This window comes from Hipposideros armiger, unplaced genomic scaffold, assembly GCF_001890085.2.
Source record: "Hipposideros armiger isolate ML-2016 unplaced genomic scaffold, ASM189008v1 scaffold_517, whole genome shotgun sequence".
NCBI classification, from domain to species: domain Eukaryota; kingdom Metazoa; phylum Chordata; class Mammalia; order Chiroptera; family Hipposideridae; genus Hipposideros; species Hipposideros armiger.
The window spans coordinates 658,655-680,285 of NW_017731867.1; the positions used below are offsets into that span (position 1 = coordinate 658,655).

General features: G+C 34.5%; 1 protein-coding gene across 2 annotated transcripts in view; it reads right to left on the minus strand.

The window, feature by feature from the left end:
* NRIP1 (nuclear receptor interacting protein 1) overlaps positions 1 to 21,631 on the minus strand; it is a 95,807-nt gene that overhangs the window by 56,259 nt on the left and 17,917 nt on the right. For both annotated transcript variants that reach the window (XM_019668113.1, XM_019668112.1), the window contains exon 2: positions 18,395 to 18,472. The gene's annotated coding sequence lies outside the window, so the exon portion shown is untranslated. The remainder of the gene's footprint in view (positions 1 to 18,394; positions 18,473 to 21,631) is intronic.

Below are 21,631 nucleotides of genomic sequence, written 5' to 3' on the forward strand. Positions count from 1 at the left end.
ACACACACACACACACACACACACACACATACACACATAACCATGTACTATATGTTTCCATTTATATGAAGTATTCAGAATAGCCAAGTTCAGAGACGGAAAGCAGATTAGCAGCTGCCTAGGGCTGGGGTTGGAGGAATAAGGGGTGAGTGATAATGGGTATGAGGTTCCTTTTCAGGGTCATTTAAAAAAATCAGATGGTGGTGTTTGTTGCACACCTGTGTGACTATAAAGAACACTTTAAATGGGTAAATTTTATTGTATGCGAATTATATCTCAATAAAGCTGAAAAAAAGATGACTTTTCACATAGTATTAAAATATCAGAAGTAATTTCAGGGTAAAAACTTGGACTTCTAATCTTATTTATTTGCTTCTGAGTATGTCTCACATTTATTTGAACACGTTTGTTAGTATTCAATTCATTGTGGCTAAATATAAAGCACTTTTAAAAAATCAACTATTTTTACACACCAGTAACAAACAGAAAATAACACTTTAAAAATATCCAATAATAAAACATAAGCAAAGATTAAAAATAACTTGCAAATATTGCCATACTACATGAAGAAAATATATTGGAAGGAAACATATTAAATACAATCTAAATAAGTGGGATGACGTACTTTGTTCATGATAGACTCAACACCACTGAGACTCATTATAAAGCCGGACCAATTAAGTTAGTGAGCTCAGGGAAATGAGACAAATGGACTGCTGGAGAAGAAACAGACCTTCAAAAATATGAAAAATGATATTTGACAAAAGTTGATTGCAGATCACTGAAGAAAGGAAGACTCAATAGTGGTTATTCATTTGGGGGGAAAAATGAAATTGGATCCTTATAGTATAACACATATAAAATAAGTTTTAGAGGGATTAAAGTTTTAAGTAGAGAAGGCAAGTCTTTAATATTTTCTAAATAAAATATAGGAGAATATCTTTATTAACTCAGAATAGGGAAAATTTTCTTAAGACATAGAAAGGGTTAACTATAAAGCATATGATGAATAAATTCAACTACATAATTTAAAACATCCATTCATCAACAAATACAACAAAGAAAAACTGAAAATAACTATACCACCACAAAGCACATTGCCAAAAAAGATCTTGGTGTACAGAATATGTGAGTGTGAGAGAGAGTGAGAGACAGAGAGAAAGAGAGAGAGAGAGAGAGAGTGTGTGTGTGTGTGTGTGTGTGTGTGTGTATGTATGTGTTCTGTAACATTTATATTAAAAAAAAATGGGCAAAATGCAAAGAGGTAATCCCTAATAAGGGGTGTCAGAGCCCATGCTGAATGAGGCAGTGTCTGTAGCGGCGTGGAAGGAACAGTGAGGTGGGGAGTCAGGCCCAAGCTCTGGAAGGGTGGTTTGGGTTGAGCAGGACCCTGTTTGGCAGTGGTCCCACAGTGGGTGTCAATGCCCGAGCAGGGGGAGGAGGGTTCTCATATAAAGATGCAACAAGCTATGCAACGTAGGAATCCAAGTAGGATGCGGAGGGCTTCCCATCCTACTTCAAAGCTCAAATAGAATTTGCTGGGGGCATGGGGTGGGAGGAAGAGATGCAATAGATGTGGCAGATTGATTACATACAGTGAAACTGATCAAATAAGTAAATAAATTTAGGTTAATTGTAGGCAAGTTTCTCATACCTAGGGAGAAAATGTGATTTAACACCATAGTGTGAGAATGAAATTGGAGGTAGTAGTATGATTGGTGAATGACATGTCAAAAGAACACAGAAGCCCAGGGTGATCACTTTGTAATACAGATGTCTAATCACTATGCTGTACACTTTAAACTACTATAATATTGTTTATCAACTGTAAGTGAAAATTAAAAAAACAAAAAAAAAAAGAAGCCAACTTGAAAGAGATCTCACTGGCTAAAAAAGCAGGGCAAGATGAGCAACAAAACTGGTAATAATAGTAATTGATTATCGCTCACTGAATAAAATACAGAATCATGAGCTCATGCTGAAACAAATAAATTTATTAGTGAAATGAAAGGGTGACCAGGTAGGGGATATTTACATAGTTTCAATATACTTCAGCACAAAATAATTATCAAACAGAGAGAAAATGAGTAATTTCACAGTAGAGAAACATGGCAGACACTGTCTTAATCAAGTAAATTCAAGTGAACATCACCAGTAATGGGTCAAAATGAAAATTGTGTGCCATGTAACAGGCTACAAAGAGAAGACATAATGTAACATCTACGATATTTCTGCCAAATGAATATTCATAGCTTGCATCTGATCATTAGGAAACAGCAGACAATCCTAACGGAAGAGACATCCTACAAAATAACTGACCTACATAGTCTTAAAAAGTTCCAAGGTCTTGAAGGTCAAACAAAGACTGAAGAACTGTTTCGTATTGAAGGCGAATGAAAAGACGTGATAAGAAAAAGGCAAGGTGTGATTCTAAACTGGATCCTTTTGCTATAAAGAACATTATTGGGATGACTTGTGAAAATTGAACAAGATCTGAAGATTAGATGGTGGTAATGCATCAATGTTAATTTCCTGATTTTGATGGTTTTATTGTGGTTTATGGGATAATGTCCTTGTTTGTAGGAAATATACACTCATTTATTCAGGGATGATGGGGCATCAGATCAAATCTTCAAAGGTAAGAATTTCCTCTTTATTGTACTTACAACTTTTCTGTGTTATTATTTAAAAACTTAAAAATATAAAAACTAAATTCATTTAATACATAGTTTCAGGTGCATAATGGGCAAAAGACATAAACAAGCATTTTGCTTATGAAAGAAAAATACCAATGGTAAGTAATGACATGAAAAGATGTTCAACCTCATTAACAATCATAGAAAAGCAAATTAGGACCACAATAAAATGCTATTTTTGCAGCGGCTATGTTGAGAAAACTTAAAAAGCCTGACGTTTCAAAGTTCTGGCAATGATAATGGCTCAGTGGGAGCTTGGTACACTACTAGTGGAATGTAAACTGGCACAATGACTTTGGAAAATAATTTGGCGTTATCTTGTCTAACTGAATAGTCTTTACAGTTCTTAGGTATATCCTTGGGTCTTGCACATGTGCACAGAACACACACAGAAGAACACTGACATTAGCAATGCTTGATATATCTACATATAAAATAGCTTTATGTACACACAGGTATCTGTATCGCTGAACAGATACACTGATACAGATCGACACAGATATATCAAAACAAATACAACAAGCAAATAAAACACCCAACAATAACCCAGACGTTCATCACTAGGATAATAAATAAATTCATACAATGGACTATTACTCAGCAGTGAAGTAAATGAACTACAATTACATATAATTACACGTAAAACAACCACAATGAAAAAAGCAAGTCTTAGAAGACTACTTATAGAATGCTACCATTTTTACAAAACTTAAAAAGCAAAATTAAACATCATATTATTTAAGGATCCACATACTAGAGCCAGTATTACTAAAAAGAAAGTAAATGATTAACACGCATGGAAGAGTAAGCGAGTCAGGGTTGGCACACGCGGGGGGCAGGCACACACTGGTGGAGGCTCAGGAAGCATGCGCTGACAGAAGCAACTTTGTTAGTAAAGCTCTGGTTCCATGTTGGCCGAGGGGTTCTTGAGAGAACGTTTTAATATTGTTTTAAATATATTCCTACTTACATAATAAAATGTAAAGTACTGTATTGTGGCAAATCAGAGTTTCACTTTGACAATGAGATTGTTTAGGTAAGCATCGTAATAATTTGAACACATGAGTAAATGCTAATTGCTAGGCAACAGAATTTCCTAACTCTACCTTTAAAAAAACAAAAACGAAGGAGAATAGAAAGAAATATACTCCAAAGAACTTGAAAGTGGACTTGTAGATAAAAACTAATGGGGGTAATTCATATCTATCATCAATCGTCTCAAAACTTAGTATAATGCTTAATTACTGCAAATCTGCAGAACTCTCTCATGGGATATGGTCATTTACTTAACACAAGAAACCAGCACACTGGAGTTATTCAATATACTCAGGCTCTAAACAAACAGTATTTCCCCTCTAAATATGTTTCCCCTCATTGGTCATATAGGCTAGTGGTCATATATAACCATGATTGGCCAAAAGTGTAACAAGAAAAGCCTAATTTATTTTAAAGAGCAAAATTTGTTTGCCCAATAAATAATTCCTTACATTCAGAGTACTTTTATCAAAAAAATTGTAATTCAATTTTCTCAACAAATTTGCATTACAGGTAGGGCACAAATTATCAAGCAATACCTACTTCATGCAGCATAATATATTAAAAGTTTTAAAGTAAGTTAGAAATGTTGATGATGTTTAAACCAAATTTTGTATCAAAATATTTGAATACCTATAATATGAACGGTACCTTATGAGGTGTTCTCAGTATCTTCTGTGATGTACACAGATTGAAAATCTTAGCTGTGTGCTGCATCCTTGTTAAATGCAAACTAGTACAATACTCTGGTTAAAAGGTACCTTGGACTAATTCCTCTTCAAAAGAAAATCCACTTATCCTGACACATACATACATACATAGATATAATATATAACATATACTATATGTATATATATGTCACATAAGAGATATTGCAGCAGTTCTCTTGGCTTGGATAGCTATTGAATAATACACTTGAGCATTAACTGTAGGCTGCACAATACTGAGGAAGTTGGGGTGTGGGAAGATAACAAAGTTGTTAACTACACAAGTCCTTTAGAAGGATCACTGCATCATGTCACAGAGGAAACAGGCATAAACTAAATCCATACCACCAGTCCTCATGGTGCACTCTTTTTTTATGTATATTTTATGTATATTTTTAACAAGGTTTGGGGCTTCAAAAACGAGGCACTAAATAAATGTTCAGTGTATAAATGCTTTTTTGAATACTCTATTTTAAAATTATTTCCAATGTTTCTCTGTATTTGTTCAATGGAACATAAAATATCCCTCCCCACTGAACACTTTATTTCTGTTTCCTATTTTCTCTTTTTTGTTGTTTTTTGAATTTATATTCTTTTTAAAAAGCCATTTCCTATTATTAATGGCAATCTCATTTTTTAAAATATATTGATTCGTCAAGAAATATGTATATATCCAATTGTTTATTTGACATCTCAAATTTAACACGTCACTAACTGATATATTAAATTCAGTCCCTGTTCTTCCTAATCTCAGCTAATATCAACTCCATTCTTCTGTTTAGACCAAAAACCTAGCTGCTGTCCTAGAAGCCTCTCTTCTCACAGCCCACATCCAACTCTTCAGCAAAGGCTATATAGCCTTCGTCTTGGGCACCCTGATCTCTCCTGGATTATTACAATAGCTCTTAATGCCCTTTGGTCTATTTAACACAACGGCCAAAGTGATGCTGTGATAATGTTATAGTGGGTTCCCCCTCTACTCAAAGCTGTCTAGTAGCTTCCCCGCTCTGAGCTCACTTCCTATGGTCCTCCCTCATTCACCCCACTCCCACCACAGGGCCCTGACTAGAGCCATTCTCCCCAGATACGCGTTATCACTGCCTCCCACATCAGCTTAGCTTTTACTCAAGTCATCTTCTTAGTGAGACCTTCCCTGGACAGAACCTAAAATTGCATGGAGCCCTCCGCCCAAACCTTCCATGCTCCCTTCTCTGCTTCAAATTTTATTTAGCACTTGTCATAATAAGATACCATAAAACTGAATTGCTTTATCTTGTTTGTGCATCTCACCAATAAAATATAAGCTCCAAGGGGGCAGCATTTCTTCCTCCTTCGTTCACCACTCTGTCCTCAGTAAGGGCAGTGGTACAGTAAACACTCAAAAAACACAGTGAATGAATCATGGCATCACTGCCTCTATTTTGTGATCTCATAAGAAAGGTGGCAGAAATGAACAAAACTGTGATCTTCCTTAGCTGTGACACTGTGGTAGCCCTCTCAAAGACACACGTCCGTCCCCCTTCCTTACTTGCAGGCAGTAACTCTCACCCTCGTCCCCTTAGGAGGTGAATCCTGATTAGGTCAGGCCGCTATGGCTAGTAATGTTTACTCTGCCAATCAAGGGTTTATGATGCAATTATGGAGTATGAAGTTTACTAGGAAATGTTTTCCTCACTTAAAAAAAAAATTGCATGGAAAACGGACATGTTGCAACCATGAAGAGTGACACTGCCAAAATACTCAAGATAGCAGAGTAGAAAAATGGAAAATACCCATGTGGGTTCTCAATAACATCACTATGACAATTAATTACCCATACTCCCAACATCCTGGTGGGTGAGAGGATATACCCCTCATTTGTAAGCTATGTTAGTAAGGTTTTCTTTTTTTTTTTTTTAGCTGAGTCATCCTTCCATCTGTTGGCAGCTCAGCAGCAGCTCAGCTCGGGCCGGGAATTGAACCGGCAACCCTGTTGCTCAGAGCTCGCACTCTTGAGAGTAAGGTTTTCTATTTTTTACATTTTTAATTAAAACAGAAAAAAATTTCAAATATGTTCAGTGTCCTACAATGTGTTAAGTCAAACTGAGATGAAAATGGATGTCAGGTGTCTTCTCCCTGTTTTATACCTACTGCATGCCTAGAAAACACGTCATATGGCAATAAAACAAGATCTCTTACTGTGAGTCATACATTCTCATAGGAATCATTTTATAAACTGTTAAGAATTGAAAACAAATATATGACCAAAGCAAAGGCAGTTCAAACACAGAGCTTTAAAACAATTTAAGAAATAAAATGATGCGCTAAACCGCCATACATCTAACCAGGTTCTGCAGAACTACTAGTGCTCAACCAAAGGAAGGAAGAAAAGGAAGGAGGGAGAGAGCAAGGTACGTGGTGCGAAAGGATGAGGGAGGTTCCAAGACCAAATAAAATCAGGACATGATGAATTAAACAGAAATAATGATGCCTCTTTTGTGTGTGTCCCCACACTGGAAGGCAGTTGGGGGGATACCATCATTGGCCTGAGATGCTCCCCTTGATCACTGAGGTAATCCTAGATTGGAAGGGAAGGGGACTTGTGGGTCACTGATGGTTTGAGTCAAAAGGCTAATAAGCAACAGGTTTTGATTTTTAACTCATAGCCAAAGCATTAGTTAGTAAAAAAGCCAAAACTATAGCTATCCAAAACTATAACTCCAAGTTCTCAGTATAACAACCTACTAAACCACACTGCCTCCTCGTAAGTCTTATAAACTTTGAAAATTCCTATAAATGTAAAATTCTTATGCCATTAAATAATTTACTCTAGATACATGGGCCCAAAATAGAGAATATAAAAAATTAACTTTATATAGGATAAACTTAACTCTATACTTAATACCTGTAATATATAACTGTTTGTTACCAACGTTTTATTAGCTGTCATTTTGAAGTTACTGGATAAATTATGGCTTTGAAAAAAAAAAGTACTGAAAGCCACTGAGAAAAGTAGAGATTTCCTTTAAAATTTTCTCACCATACTCTACAATAGTGAAAGCAATAAAAATCATTCTGTTAATGAAACTTCAAAAAGTAGTCATGAATAAACTTAACTAGGGATCTTAGTCCTGAGAGTATATCTATCTGATCATGGTAAGGCTCACTGTCTTCTGACCTCAGGTATAATCCTTACCTCTTCCTGCTCTCCCCCGCTTTTTCTTTGGGTCACTCTACATACAGAAAAGGAAGCAAGAGGGAAAGTAGATGCATGAAGAAAGATTGGATTACAAGTATAGAGCCATGGAATGACCAACATAAAGAAAGAAATAAAGAAATGCAGTCTTAGTCCATGCAAGCTGTTATAACACAATACCATGAACTGGGTAGCTTACGAACAACAAACATTTATTTCTCACAGTTTTGGAGGCTGGGAAGTCCAAGCTCAAGTGCAGGCAGATAGTGTGTCTGGTGAGTATCTGGCTATACCTCACACGGTAGGAGGGGAAAGGGCTCTCTCTCAGGCCTGTTAAATGAGGGCACTAATCCCATTCATGAAGGGGACGCCCACCTCCTCATACTGTCATCGCCTCGGGAGTTAGAATTTCAACCCAGTTATTTTGGGGGGACACAAACATTCAGACCACAGCAGATTCAATGTAAACATCTGTTTTTACAAAATATAAACTAGTAAGTACTGTTTTGATAAGAGATTCTGAATATTTTAGTATTTTATCTTAATGTCAGTAAACTAGATAAGCATTATACAAATGAAAAAAGTATTTAATCCCCAAATTCCAACATTAATCATTACATCGAAAAAAACCTGAATATTTCCCTCATGTACTCAAGGCCATGATAAGAATAACTAAAACTTGCTGTGCATTAAGTGCTTTGATTTAATTCCTTTAATCCCAGAACAACCCTATAAAGCTTTCCCAATTTTACAGATGAGGACACCGAGCCTCAGAAGGTAAGATCATCAGCCCAAAGTGAACAGTTACTATGTAAGTGGCAAAGGTAGGATTCACAATTGTTCAAAAGTAGTGTCTTAACTCTGTGTCAAATCCAATCAATTCATCTGTAAACACTGCCTTGACTCAAATGTGATTTCCTAAAGATTTTTAATAAACCTCAAATATATTTCTATACTTTAATGACTCTCAACATGGAAAGCAAGTTTTTAAAACAACTATTTGGAAGGTTCAATTCCAGCTATCATGATTAACTTTTACTAACTGGATGGCAAGTAAATGCCAGTCATTGACAATAGTGCTAAGTCATGTATTAGCACTTAATCATTATCTATAAAATAGATATTACACAACTTTACAGATGAAGAAACTAAGGCTCAGAGTGGTAGAGTGACTTGCCAAAAGTCACACAACAGGTAAAGGGGTATACCTGTGATTTGAATTCGGGTCAGCGTGCTTCTATAGTGCATTTCACAAACCACTAGCTAATAAAGCCTCCAGTGTCAGACCAAGTGACTTGGGCAACTGTCTCCTGACCATTTCACGAAAGACTAATAATCTGTTTTCAAATCACTGGTCAAACCATCTGCACCTAGAACTATGCTGAAGACACGATATAATTACTAGTCCTTGAGGCCTCCACTAGCCTCTTTAAAAATATATCTCTAGGATAGTCTAGCTTGTGGTAATTTCTATGAACAAATTCATCAACTATATTGCTTTTGTTACTACCAGCATAAGGACCCTGAATTCTCCTTAGTGGAATAAAGCCTGTTAAACCTTTCTGGAGGAAAATCTCTAGGACTTTCGTACGTATCAAAAAGCTGAGGAAATGTTGATACACTAAAAATGAATCTTGACCCAGTAAGAACTGGCACTAGGCCTTTTATTTTCTTGCAGTCAGCAAAACTACAAACTACAAAAATTCTAACAGTAGTTAAGGGCATGCATTTTGAAGTAGTTGCATATGTGGTGAGTCACTTCAAAAAGTTGTATTTTAAAAGTGAGAACATTTTTAACCTGGATATGTAGCAGGACTCACTTTAAAAACCTATAACCACTATACAGTTAAAGAAACAGCAAGTCCATCTGGGGTTTTATTAATTGTTTTCTCTGAAAACTGTTTCCCCTAGGGAAAAAAATAATATTATTACTGTTCCTATGCACCTTTCTTTATATTTATAGTTCAAACGCATTCAGAAGCTGCTGTTTCTAACAGCGTATTACTCTAGATCTTCAGAAAAATCAAATGAAGGCCAGTTGAATCACCCAACAAAAGCAAGCAAGTGTGTAAGGGGAGAGGAGAGTTGGAGGAAGTGGAGAGAACTAGGTCAGTAGGTGACAGATGTTAACTGATTCAAACTTGAAAGAAGTTCAAAAGCATGGACCAGGGTTTGTGAAAATTCTTAAAGTGAAGTAGAATGCGAAGAAAGAAAACTTCAAAATATGTGGATGAAAAGGTCTAGTTTAGAAGGGAGTGCTACTGAGTGAGTGGCCACCCAAAAACCTATTTTATTTCTTTTGAAAACTACAGAATTAACATTATTATCAATAACACATTATCTTTCTAGAATATTACCATGGTGACAACCAGCTTTCCTTCCTCATTTACTTTACATAATATTCCTGTGATGTATGCTGTATCCTCATTCTACAAATCAGGAAACTGAGGCTCAGGTTAAATGATTTGCTATAGTCTGTGTGGCAAACTACAGCTCAAATATAAACCTTATGATTCTAAGAGCAGCAGTTTATACACCACTGTATTAAACTGTGGTTATGGCAGTGGCTAGGCTTAGTATCTACACAAGGGATAAAAGAAAAATATATCCAATTGGGATATACACATATATAAAATACACATACATACATACATTTTATATATATATATATATATATATATATATATATATAAACAAAGAAGCAAAACAATCACTTCTGCCTTCTCTTAAGAGAAAACAGGAATACTATCCCTAATAAATGTTTTCTTTTAAACTACAAACAAGCCTATATGCTAGATCTTGAATGTTTTAAGTAGTTCACATATATTCATTTCAAACAATTTTGGTGTAAAAAAAAAAAAAGTCAGCCTGATAATCTGCATTTTACATTAAAGTAACAAGACAAAGAGAGGTTATTCTACTGTAAATGACCTAAAAGTTAACGAAATAGCTTTCTGTGGTCACCAGGCTAAATTTAAATTCTATGTGACCTTAGAATAAATACTATAATGATGTTTTTCACCCTTAACAGAAACTCATGGGAGTGTACTTAAAACAAAATGAAAATATTACTCATTTCTTATTTCCTGAAAACTATGAAAATGGCAAATTGGCATGAACTCAGTATTAAAACAAACTCCATACACATATTTTAATATGTTTGTCAAAATAACTTTAACATTCACTGTCAGGTTATATCCATTACTGTTAGGATAAACACTTAAGACTCTTTCAGGATTTTAGACTGTAATATAAAATAAAAGCAAAGGATTGATTTTTAAACTACCATTACAAAAAGACTAAATCTTTTCTAAACTTTATGACCTAGGTAATAAAATAGAGGCTCTGTATACTGATCGCCTAAATAGATCTGGGTGGCCTATATAAGGTTAACTTCCCACACATACTGAGCTGCCAAAATAATGTTATCCAAATTTCACATCATATTTCACTATGAGTAGGGAAGACTTAGAAACCACCATCAATGCCTCCTCCTTACAAATTCAGTCTCTGTTACTACTTTGTGTTGCCAATATCTGAGCACTGCAACCCGGCCTGGGCTTTCAGGGCCAACTCTGCGTGATGACAGTAAGCACGGCTTCAGAAGCTGGTTCTGTAAAACCCGCTTTCTCTCTCAGCCTCAACCTATCTCTTTCTTTGAACTCATTTACAGCTACCACCCAGAAACACATAATACCCAGATTTTGTTTTGGAAGGAAAAAAAAAAATTGAACGTCAGAAACGTATTCTATCCTTAGATGCTGGTCTTAGCACTGGAACTATATACTCCAATCAAATAAAAATATTTTCATTATCCCAAAATTCAGTCCCGTTTAGAAATTCCACTAACTGGCCAGGTAAGCTAGTTAAGTTTTAAATACTCCTAGGACATAGACTTGATAGGGATGGGGTCACCTTTACAAAATTTATGGAGATCTGCGAAATGATGCCATTTCAAAAAATATATTTTACACTAGTGTAATTCAATATGAAGAATTAAGGATCAATTTTGAAAAATTAACAGAACTTCTAAATTCATTAATGTAAAATGTTGCATTCCAGATAGGTAATTTATCACTTTCACCAAAGGCATCTGTGTTTTCTTTTTTGTTTCAGATGAATAATAAAAGAAACTTACAGTAAACATTCAGCTAACATATTAAATCAATCTTGCCATTATTCAGGTAAGAAACATTAAAACAACATTCTATATAGTTCACATTAAGTTAAGCCAAATAAATTTACATATTCAACAAAATACAGTTTGGGTACTACAACAAATACTTGTATCACACTTTGGAGCCTGCAAATTTCTAACATGCAGGCTTATCATTTCATCTTCACGTAAAACACATGCAAAAACTGTTGCACTATAAGTTTAAATAAATTGCGTAGTATAATACAGAAAGAATGGATTTTTATTCTTTTTGTTTTGTTGTGTTTAAAGCTCCAGGATATACTCTGGAGCTGTTTCATCAACATTTTCATCATCCTGTATATGTGAGGCATCAAGTTGGTGCTCTGTAAATCCCAAATTTATAAAAGGTATGGTCCTTTCCCTTTAGAGTTTACAATCTTGATGAAAAGATGAATAAAATAAATGCAGCATGAATGGTACTTATCAATTACTAAGGGAAAGCGGAAAAGGGCACATGTTCCTTTCTTTAGGATGATCATACAAATCACAGGATGGGTAGTGGTCTGGTAGAAGAAAACTAGTGGGACTCACAAGACATCTCAGATCACAAGACACCTGAAATAAAGATGGTGCAAACAGAATGGCAGTGTAAGAAATGTACAATTAACATGATCAAGGACAAGGCACATGGAATATGATGCTGGGATAAGCAGGAGCCAGACAGAAATGGGACTAGGCCTTTATCTTGTGGGCAATGGTCTTTGTTTAGAGTAATGATACTTCCTTCAGAAAGTTTTATTGTGCCATGTAGGGTGTAGAATGTGTCAGATAATAAAAACTAAAAGGCAAAAAAGATCAGTTAGAAAGCTACCGCAGTAACTATCTAACAATCACGAAGTACTAAAGCTTCCACTTGAAAGATGGCAATGAAAAGAAAGATATAAACCAAAACTTGCAATTCTTCCTGTTCTAATGAAAATTGTTATTGAAACAGTCATACATACAGTTGTCTGGTATCATATGTTGAATATATAAAGGCATAATATAAAACCAAAAACTTGCAAATAGATTTGAAAGAAACAATTCTATTAAATAATCTCATTAAGTTAAAATTCTATAATAAACATTTACAACATCTTCATTAAATGTATTCTAAGGTAGCATATACCATTTCTTAATATGTCTTTGATTACATTTTTGTTCTACTTTAAAAACATTTATTGTAGGTGGCCTAAAACTAAAACTTTGAAAAACTAAAATTTGAAAATACATGTAAAAAATGAAATATAATCTATACTTTACTATATAGAAATTACTTCTTAAAAAGCTATCGAAGTCTGCTTGATCCTTACTTATTTTAAGATACCAAAATATCATGTATGTCTCTGTATTTTATAGGAACAAGTTAAATATCTTATAAATGTACTTCTCAAACTGATTACCAACATTATTTTATGACCCAAATGGAGAAACATACATATGTATACCCAAAAGATAAGTTACCTGACCAGAATAAACAACCCTATTTTTTGAAAATCTCGTATCTACATATTATTTTTCATAGGGATATACATATCAGTTTGATGAATGAACTGCTTTCATTTAATTCAAGTATTATTATACATAGAACTGAAGACTTGTTTTCTCTTGCTTTAAATATTCCCTGCCCCAGAAAATCCACAAAGGCAAATTTTCATGGGTGAAAAAATGTTCATCTTCTCCATGCATTTAATAAAAATTTAGTCAACAAATACTTAAAAGCTCCTTTTAGATGCCCAACATTTTTTTTTAAAAGCCACTTTGTTAAGGTATAATTGATATACAAAAAGCTGTACGTATTTGTATACAACTTGATAATTTTGGAGGTAAGTATACAATTGTGAAACTATCATCCCAGTTAACGCCATAAACATATCCATTACCTTCCAATGTTTCCCCCACCCTCTTTATTTTTGTGTGTGATAAGACCACTTAACATAAGATCTACCCCTTGGAAATTATTTAAGTTTAAATTACAGTATTGCTAACTATAGATGGTATGCTCTACAGGAGATCTCTAGTCATCTTGCATAACTGAAAGTTCATACCTTTTGCCCAACAACTCCCTGCTTCCTCCTTCCCACAGTTCCTGGTAACTAACGTTCTCCTCACTGCTTCTATGAGTTTGACTATTTTAGACTCCTCATATAAATTGATCATGTAGTATTTGTTCTTCTGTGTGTGGCTTATTTCACCTAGGAAAATGTCCTCTAGGTTCATCCATGTTGTCACAAATAATGGGATTTCCTTCTTTTTTAAGGTTGACTAATATTCCACTGTGTGTAAATAGCACATTTTATTTATCCACACATACACTGATGGAAAGGTGGGTTGCATCCACGTCTTAGTTCTATTTTTAATTTCTTGAGGAACCACCATACTGCTTTCCATACTGGCTACACCAATGATGCCCAGCATTAGTTCAGGTTCTTTCAGATATATCAGTAATGAACACAACAGAAAAAGATTCCTACTCTTAGAGAGCTTTCATTGTAGAAGGGGAAAACAATAAGCAACTAATTAAAAAAAAACAAATTTCATACTTTTTTTAAAGGTGTTAAGTGCTATGGAAAAAGAAAAGAGGAGAGAGGAAAGAGAAGAGGCTCCTATTTGAGTGGTCTCCAGGCTAGGCCTCAGAGAAGATGTGTCGTCTTATCAGCTAATGCAAGGACATAGTTTCACTACAATTGAGATGAAGGCTTTTAAGCAGAGAAATGACTTTTTTTCCCCCCAATAGCCATAAAATGTACTATTAGACCTGGGTGTCAAAAAGCATAGTTGATTTCATTTAAATGGAAGAAGTAATACTATAAAAAAAAGAAAAATGTGTTGATGGATAGGGCTATAAAACAACTACCTCGGATCTGGAACCCAAAATAACAGTTAAAGCGTGTAATTATGGCAGGTATTGCCCAAGGGGCTTTAGCCCTCAAGATAACGCCACATGTGGCCATTTTCATAGGTCAGTCATTTGTCTCTTATCCACATTCCAAAATCTGACCCAGGTTCATACAAGACACTTTATAGTTCATGATTTACCCTACTCAGCAAATATATACATGAAGAAAATTAACCCTTAGAATCTAGGTAACCTTTAAATATCCTAATTAGTGAAAAGTCATAGGTACATCTCTATCAGTGGATCTCAACCTTCCTAATGCCGCGACCCCTTAATACAGTTCCTCAATGTTGTGGTGACCCCCACCCATAAAATTATTTTCGTTGCTACTCTATAACTGTAATTTTTCTGTTATGAATCGTAATGTAAATATCTGATATGCAGGATGTATTTTCATAGTTACAAATTGAACATAATTAAAGCACAGTGATTAATCACAAAAAACAATATGTAATTATATATTGTGAAATATTTATAATTCAGAAGTGTCGTTTTACCTCCAATACTGCTGCTTTCATCACAGCAGCAGCTTTCTACACAGTAGCTGCTCTCTACACATGTGTGACTGGTCCGCATAAGTACATTATGGTGCCAACCCTGTCACATACACCTGTATTTGTACAGGGTATATGTGATGGGGTTGGCGCAATGATGTCATCACGCCAGGTACTCGTATGTGGGCGTATCTGCATGTGGGCGGACCCACCTGGAGATGGATAGAGGAGTGGTGTCTCGGTTCCTAAGACTATCGAAAATATGTGTTTTCCGATGGTCTTAGGCAACCCCTGTGAAAGGGTCATTCGACCCCCAAAGGGGTCGTGACCCACAGGTTGAGAACCGCTGATCTATATGTATACATTCAGCCTTTTTTGTTTAACGGCCCTATTTTATTCAAAAGATAGAATTACATGATATAGTTTATCACATTCAAATTTAAAAAAGGAAAAAAAGAAACAGTAAAATTCTATTCTGCATATACCCTAGAATAAGATGTGAATCTATTAATACAGATTATGGTTTTACAGTTTAAAGATACTGTATTTTTTGCATAACATGCCCCCTAAACACTGGCTGATTGCTTTAACTGGTATTCAACCAAAGAAAATGTTATTTATTCCAACACTGAAGGAAAACAGGCTGACTGAGACCTACTAAAATGTGTTATATTAGCATCTGACATACCATCTTTCTACTGGATCTTTAAAGATAATTTTAATTTGATATAAATTTGACTAAAGAAAAATCTTTAAAAAACCTAAGATGTAACTCTATAGCTGTGCTGTCCAGTACGGTAGCCATTAGACACATCTAATATAGAGTATGAAAAGTGATTCGTTTAAATTGAGATGTGCTTGTAAGGGAAAATACTGAATTTCAAAAATTTAGTATGGAAAATGAATGTAAAGTATCACATAATTTCTTATTAATTATGCAATGCAAGGATAATATTTTGCAGATATTGGGTTAAATAAAGTATTTGATTAATTTTACCCGTTTCTTTTTCCTTTTTTAATGGACCTACTAGAAAGTTTGAAATTAAATTTTAAATTACATTTGCAACTCACATTACACTTCTACTGAACAGCACTGCTCTATAGTAAAAACTGAGGAAAAGATTAATGTAAAATTTCTCAACTACTTATGGTCTAGAGTGAATAATTTCTCCTTAAATCACCAGATTAACACAAACACAGAAACATTCATCAAAAATGCTAAAGTATGTTTTTTTAACTCGAGTATCTATTAATTTAGATAGCCAAAAAGGTATCCAAAAATTCAACAATAAAATAAAAATCTTCATTATACAAAATGTCTAATTTGTTTCAAAATACATTTTCTGTGTTTCCAGTTGCAAATATGTATAGGAGGTTTCTGTGTCCTACTTTCCTTCACCAGGGTTAGGATTGATCTAAGTTTCGTAAATCAAACATGTCATAACGGAACAAAAAAACAGGCAACTTACATTTAATAAATACAAAAAATTCGTTACTCCTAAAAAACTTTACAGTTTACATAAAGTTTGAGAAAAATAAGTCCAAGTGATTTATCATTAGTAAAAGATACACTGATTGACATTTCCTAAATATCCTTAAAAGCATTCCAAGTCTCTATTACACTAAACTTAGACATAAGCATAATCCACAATTCATCAGTTCCATCCCTGTGCATAAATACCTATCAGAAATGAATAATTATTTCTACCAAAAGATGCAAATAAGTTCAGAGCAGCCTTATCTATAGCCCCAAATCTGAAAGATTTTCAATTTGCATTCCCAGTAGAAGGGATAAACAGTAGTATAATCAGACAATAGAACAGAGATGATTTGGGGGTTGGGAGGGAACGACACAAACAGCATACACATGGATGATTCTCACAGACATGTTGGTCAAAAAATTCTGACACAAAAGAATTCACACTGCATGATTCCAATTGTATAAAATTACAAAAACAAGCAAAACTAATCTATGGTAAAAATATCAAAGACTGGTTTCAGTTGGGTGGAGGCAGTATTGACTAAGAAAGAGCCTTCTGGAGTGGGGTGTTAGTTATGCAGGGTATGCTTATGTAAAAAAATCACTGAACTAGCAAGTAAGAGTGTCTATTTGACTATATGAAGTTATACTTCTGTAAAATATTTTTTTTAAAGAAATAAGTAAAAAAGAAAGTCCTAACATGTTATTTTTAAAAAAAACTGCTTAAAACCAATGCCTATTCTGAAGTTACATGAGACTTTGTCTACTTAAACTTGTACCTAAACCTAATTTCTTTGCAGTTTCTTTTTTAATAAAAAATAGTAACCAGTTCAATGTTATTCAAACCTACTCTTAATTTTGAGATTTTATAACTTTCCTAATTGGATAATTCCTAATGACACTGAAAGTATAACAATCCTCTTCATAACTAATAGATATAAATGATTTGAATGTTTATATCTTCAAATATTTAATTGTAATAGTTAATTCTTATTTTCAATTTAAAAAGATAACTTTAAATTCCACAAGTTCCTGATATATTTCTTTCACTGATAAAGTATATATAGTAAAAATTAAATTTAATATTTGGGGGTTCATTTACAAGTTCTTTTACAATCCTAATGTGCTTATTTAAATTTCTCATTTGCTTTTACTCCCTCTCCCCCCATAACTGAGAGGAGGGAGAAAACATTGCATAGCCAATAGTGAATAATCATGAACATAGAGAGCTTCTACTTTACAAATTCAATATAATATGCTATGGAAACATAAAAGACTATATTCATCGAATTCTAGAAATTCATACTACTTAGCAAGTGATTAAAAAATTGTAAAACTGATGTTTGAGTTATTTCACGTGAATATAAATCATGAATATCCAGTTAATAAAGTAAATATGTATTAACAGAAGTTGACCTATTCACTACAAATTTAACAAAAGGTAAAAGGTACCAAAAAGGGTAAAATGTAAATACTTTTGATGTTTAGAATAGGCAAAACTGGTTCCATCGAAACCAAATTTCTTTTACACACACCAAATTCAGAATTTACCAACACTGAAAGGTATCCCTCTCCTCTGTTACAAATGTCAAATAACTACCTTATCAGTATCTGAAACTTAAAGAAAAATAAATAACAAAATATGGCAAAATATTCTTTCTTTCCTATAATTGCAAAGGCTTAACTACATATATAGTTTTTTAAATGGAGCAATGAGACAAAATACAATACCTTCTGGATGTAGTTCTCCCAAATGTTAAAATAATGGGTCCTGAGAACAGCTTAAATAGCTCACAATCCAAACATTCCCTAAAAATGAAGAGAAATAAGTGTTATTTCAAGTGTATCTTACCTAAAATATTTCAATAGCACGTTTTACAACAAAATCTTAACTACTGACTAAAATAAACATCTCAAAAAACAACAAAGAAAATGTATTGCAAAATGAAAAATATCCTTAATTATAATGCTTTCCTTGGGCATGGCTGTTGACTACATCTGATGAAAAATATGCATTATAAAATTATCTACCAAAATACACTACCTGTCTGTCTTTATACTACGTAAACAGTATCATTTATTTTCAGGGATGTGAGAGGAATGTCAACAATGGAGAGGAATTCTTATCCAGAATTCAGAGAGAAAAAGTATTAAATTTGGTAGTCAACAGAGTTTGAAACACCTAATTTTTTCAGGAACAAAAGCAAGGGTAAAAAAGTTTGGGGTCAGCAAGAGACATAGCCTACACTTTATTTAACATTTGGTGGCTGAGAAAACTTTCTATCGATGAAGAGGCCAATGGACAGTGAAGCTCGCTGGTGATGAGGAAGGCATGATGCAAACTCCCTGATTCCACTATAGCAGCATTCCATTTGTATCAGCTACTGCACATGTCTGGTTTACATTTCTAGAATCCTCAATTCCTATTGTATAGCCTATAATCTGTTCTCATGGATGACAGCTTACCTCAAAAATAAATTCATAAACCTGAACTTTAACTTCCATAAGTAAAGTAGCTATTTTTCATTATTACTTCATTTGACCAGTATGGTTTTACGTCTCCGTAAAACCATACACAGGTACCAAGTATCTTTGAGTGATGCTCCCTCAACATCCTAGCAAAGCAGGCTCTTCAGCCACTGTATCCCTCTAGGTCATTGTTTCTGCATCTTGCTTATTGTTAGTATCTCTGTGACTGTGAACCCTTCATTCATCTTTGAATCCCAATACCTCGCATGGTGCAAAGTACAGAGATGATGCTCAGTAAATGTATGCTCAATGAATCAATGAATCTCAGAGACTTTACCAATTACTATACCATGCTGAAATAAAACTACCATAGAAGGAAAGAAAGTTACATGGCCCAACTATCATGCAGAATACTTGCCTTTCTTTTAATTTAATTACTTCATTCCCATTTTCTCTCTCCCCCTACCCCACACACAGTTCGTCATCAGCAAGACTCTTCCAGTATATATGTCAACGTTCCCCAACCCCTACAGATAATCAGCTGAGCTGAGTGGCAGGTCTCCTTTTGGGTATGCATTGGGATTCTAGTCCTGCTGTCCGGGGTCCTGCAACAACTGGTATGATAATTGGACATTAACCCAAATCCCCTAAACATATATATCAGCGGCTCCTAAGCTACCCTCCAGCAGCAGCAGAGAATATCACCTCTATGTGTAAGTCAAAATACCTGGAATCATAACTAAGGGCAGAATGTCCCCAAAATTTTAGAAGCAGACAGAAGGCATCACCTTAAAATAGAATTATAACGTTTAGACAGAAAAAACAAACAAAAACCCTGAAGAGGCCTCCTAGTAATTAAAAAAAAAAAAAGCATTATCATTTCCTATTAGGACGCTAATTTTTCAGCAGCTAATAAAAAACATTACCAAATCATTTTATGTAATATAATTTAACCTTATTTTGACCTTCCTCATAAAGCAAACAAACCTCACTATCCAATAAGGTTCCATCTGAACGATGTAAGATGATAAGCAATACCTTAATTGCATTCATTTACATGACTTTGAAATTATCCTGGGCTGAAGTTACTGACTGCAAGGTCACAGAATACAGAAAAGTAAAATGTATGCAATTTACTGAGGAGGAATGATCTACTTAAGACAGTATGGTAGCACCTTCTCCTTCCCTTATTAGGATACCAAATGCTTAATGCAATCAACAGGTTCAGACATCTCTATTTGAAATATATCACGTATATACACATTGATTTTATAAATATAAATACATATAAAATATACTAAGAATGTGTATTTGAGTAAGTTTATCACATAGTAATGGCTCCCTTATTAAAATCAATCTGCCTGAGTAGAGGCAAAGGACAATTCTATGCCCTAACAGCATTTTAAATCAAAACATGAAACAGGGCTATTATATTTTCCAGCGTCTCATAAACATTTTTAACAACTGAAATTCAGGTTACAAAGCCATAAAAAATTTTAGGCTAAGAACTGCAATCACAGAATCCTAAGTATAGATGATCCCCGACCTCTAATGGTTCAACTTACAACTTTTCAGCTTTATAATGTTGCAAAAGCAATACGCATTCAGTAGAAACCATACTTTGAATTTTGATCTTTCCCAGGTCTAGCAACATGCTGTACTCTCTTGTGACGTTGGGCAGTGGCAGCGCATTGCAGCTCCCACCCAGTCAGCCACGTGATTACACGGGTAAACAACCCATAAGCTACAGTATACTGTGCTGCCAGAGTTTTTAGGATATTGTGCTTTGTGTTTCCACATCCCATCATGCCTACAAAATACGCATCTGTGTCTCCTCCTTCTGGAGAGAAGAAGGGAAGGCGATTACTTTTGAGATGAAACTCAAGATACTTGCCCTAATGTAAGTGTTCTGGAGCACATTTAAGGTAGGCTGGCATAAGCTATGATGTTCAGTGGGTTAGGTGTATTCAATGCACTTTCACTTACGACATTTTCAACTTACAATGGGTTTACCAGGATGTAACTTCATCATAAACTGAGGAATATCAGTATGTTAACAGTTTCTGTTTACATTTTATTTTCCCCCTCCAAACAAGCATATGTTCAACTAATTTCCTTAGAGAAGCAGACTTTACATGTCTCAAAGCCAATACTACCACATTAGTAAAAGTAAGGAAAGACAACAGACGGACAGAAATTGACTACCATAGATTACAGGGAACAATGCATATTCTTCAAAAACCTCAGAATATATCAAAACACACAGAAACAAGTTAACTCTACAACATATCTCCCTTTAGTCTAGCAAAATTCTAACACAAACTAGGTATTATTGTATCTTGAGTTTACTGGAGAAATGAGAAGAAAACTAAAAGGACAGAATCTAGGGTACATTAAAATGTTTACAAAATTAGTACAAATGTAGAGCATCAACTATTTGTTTTAGATTTATTGTAACATCACTAAGAAATTCATTTAAGAAGCATGTCCATTAAATTA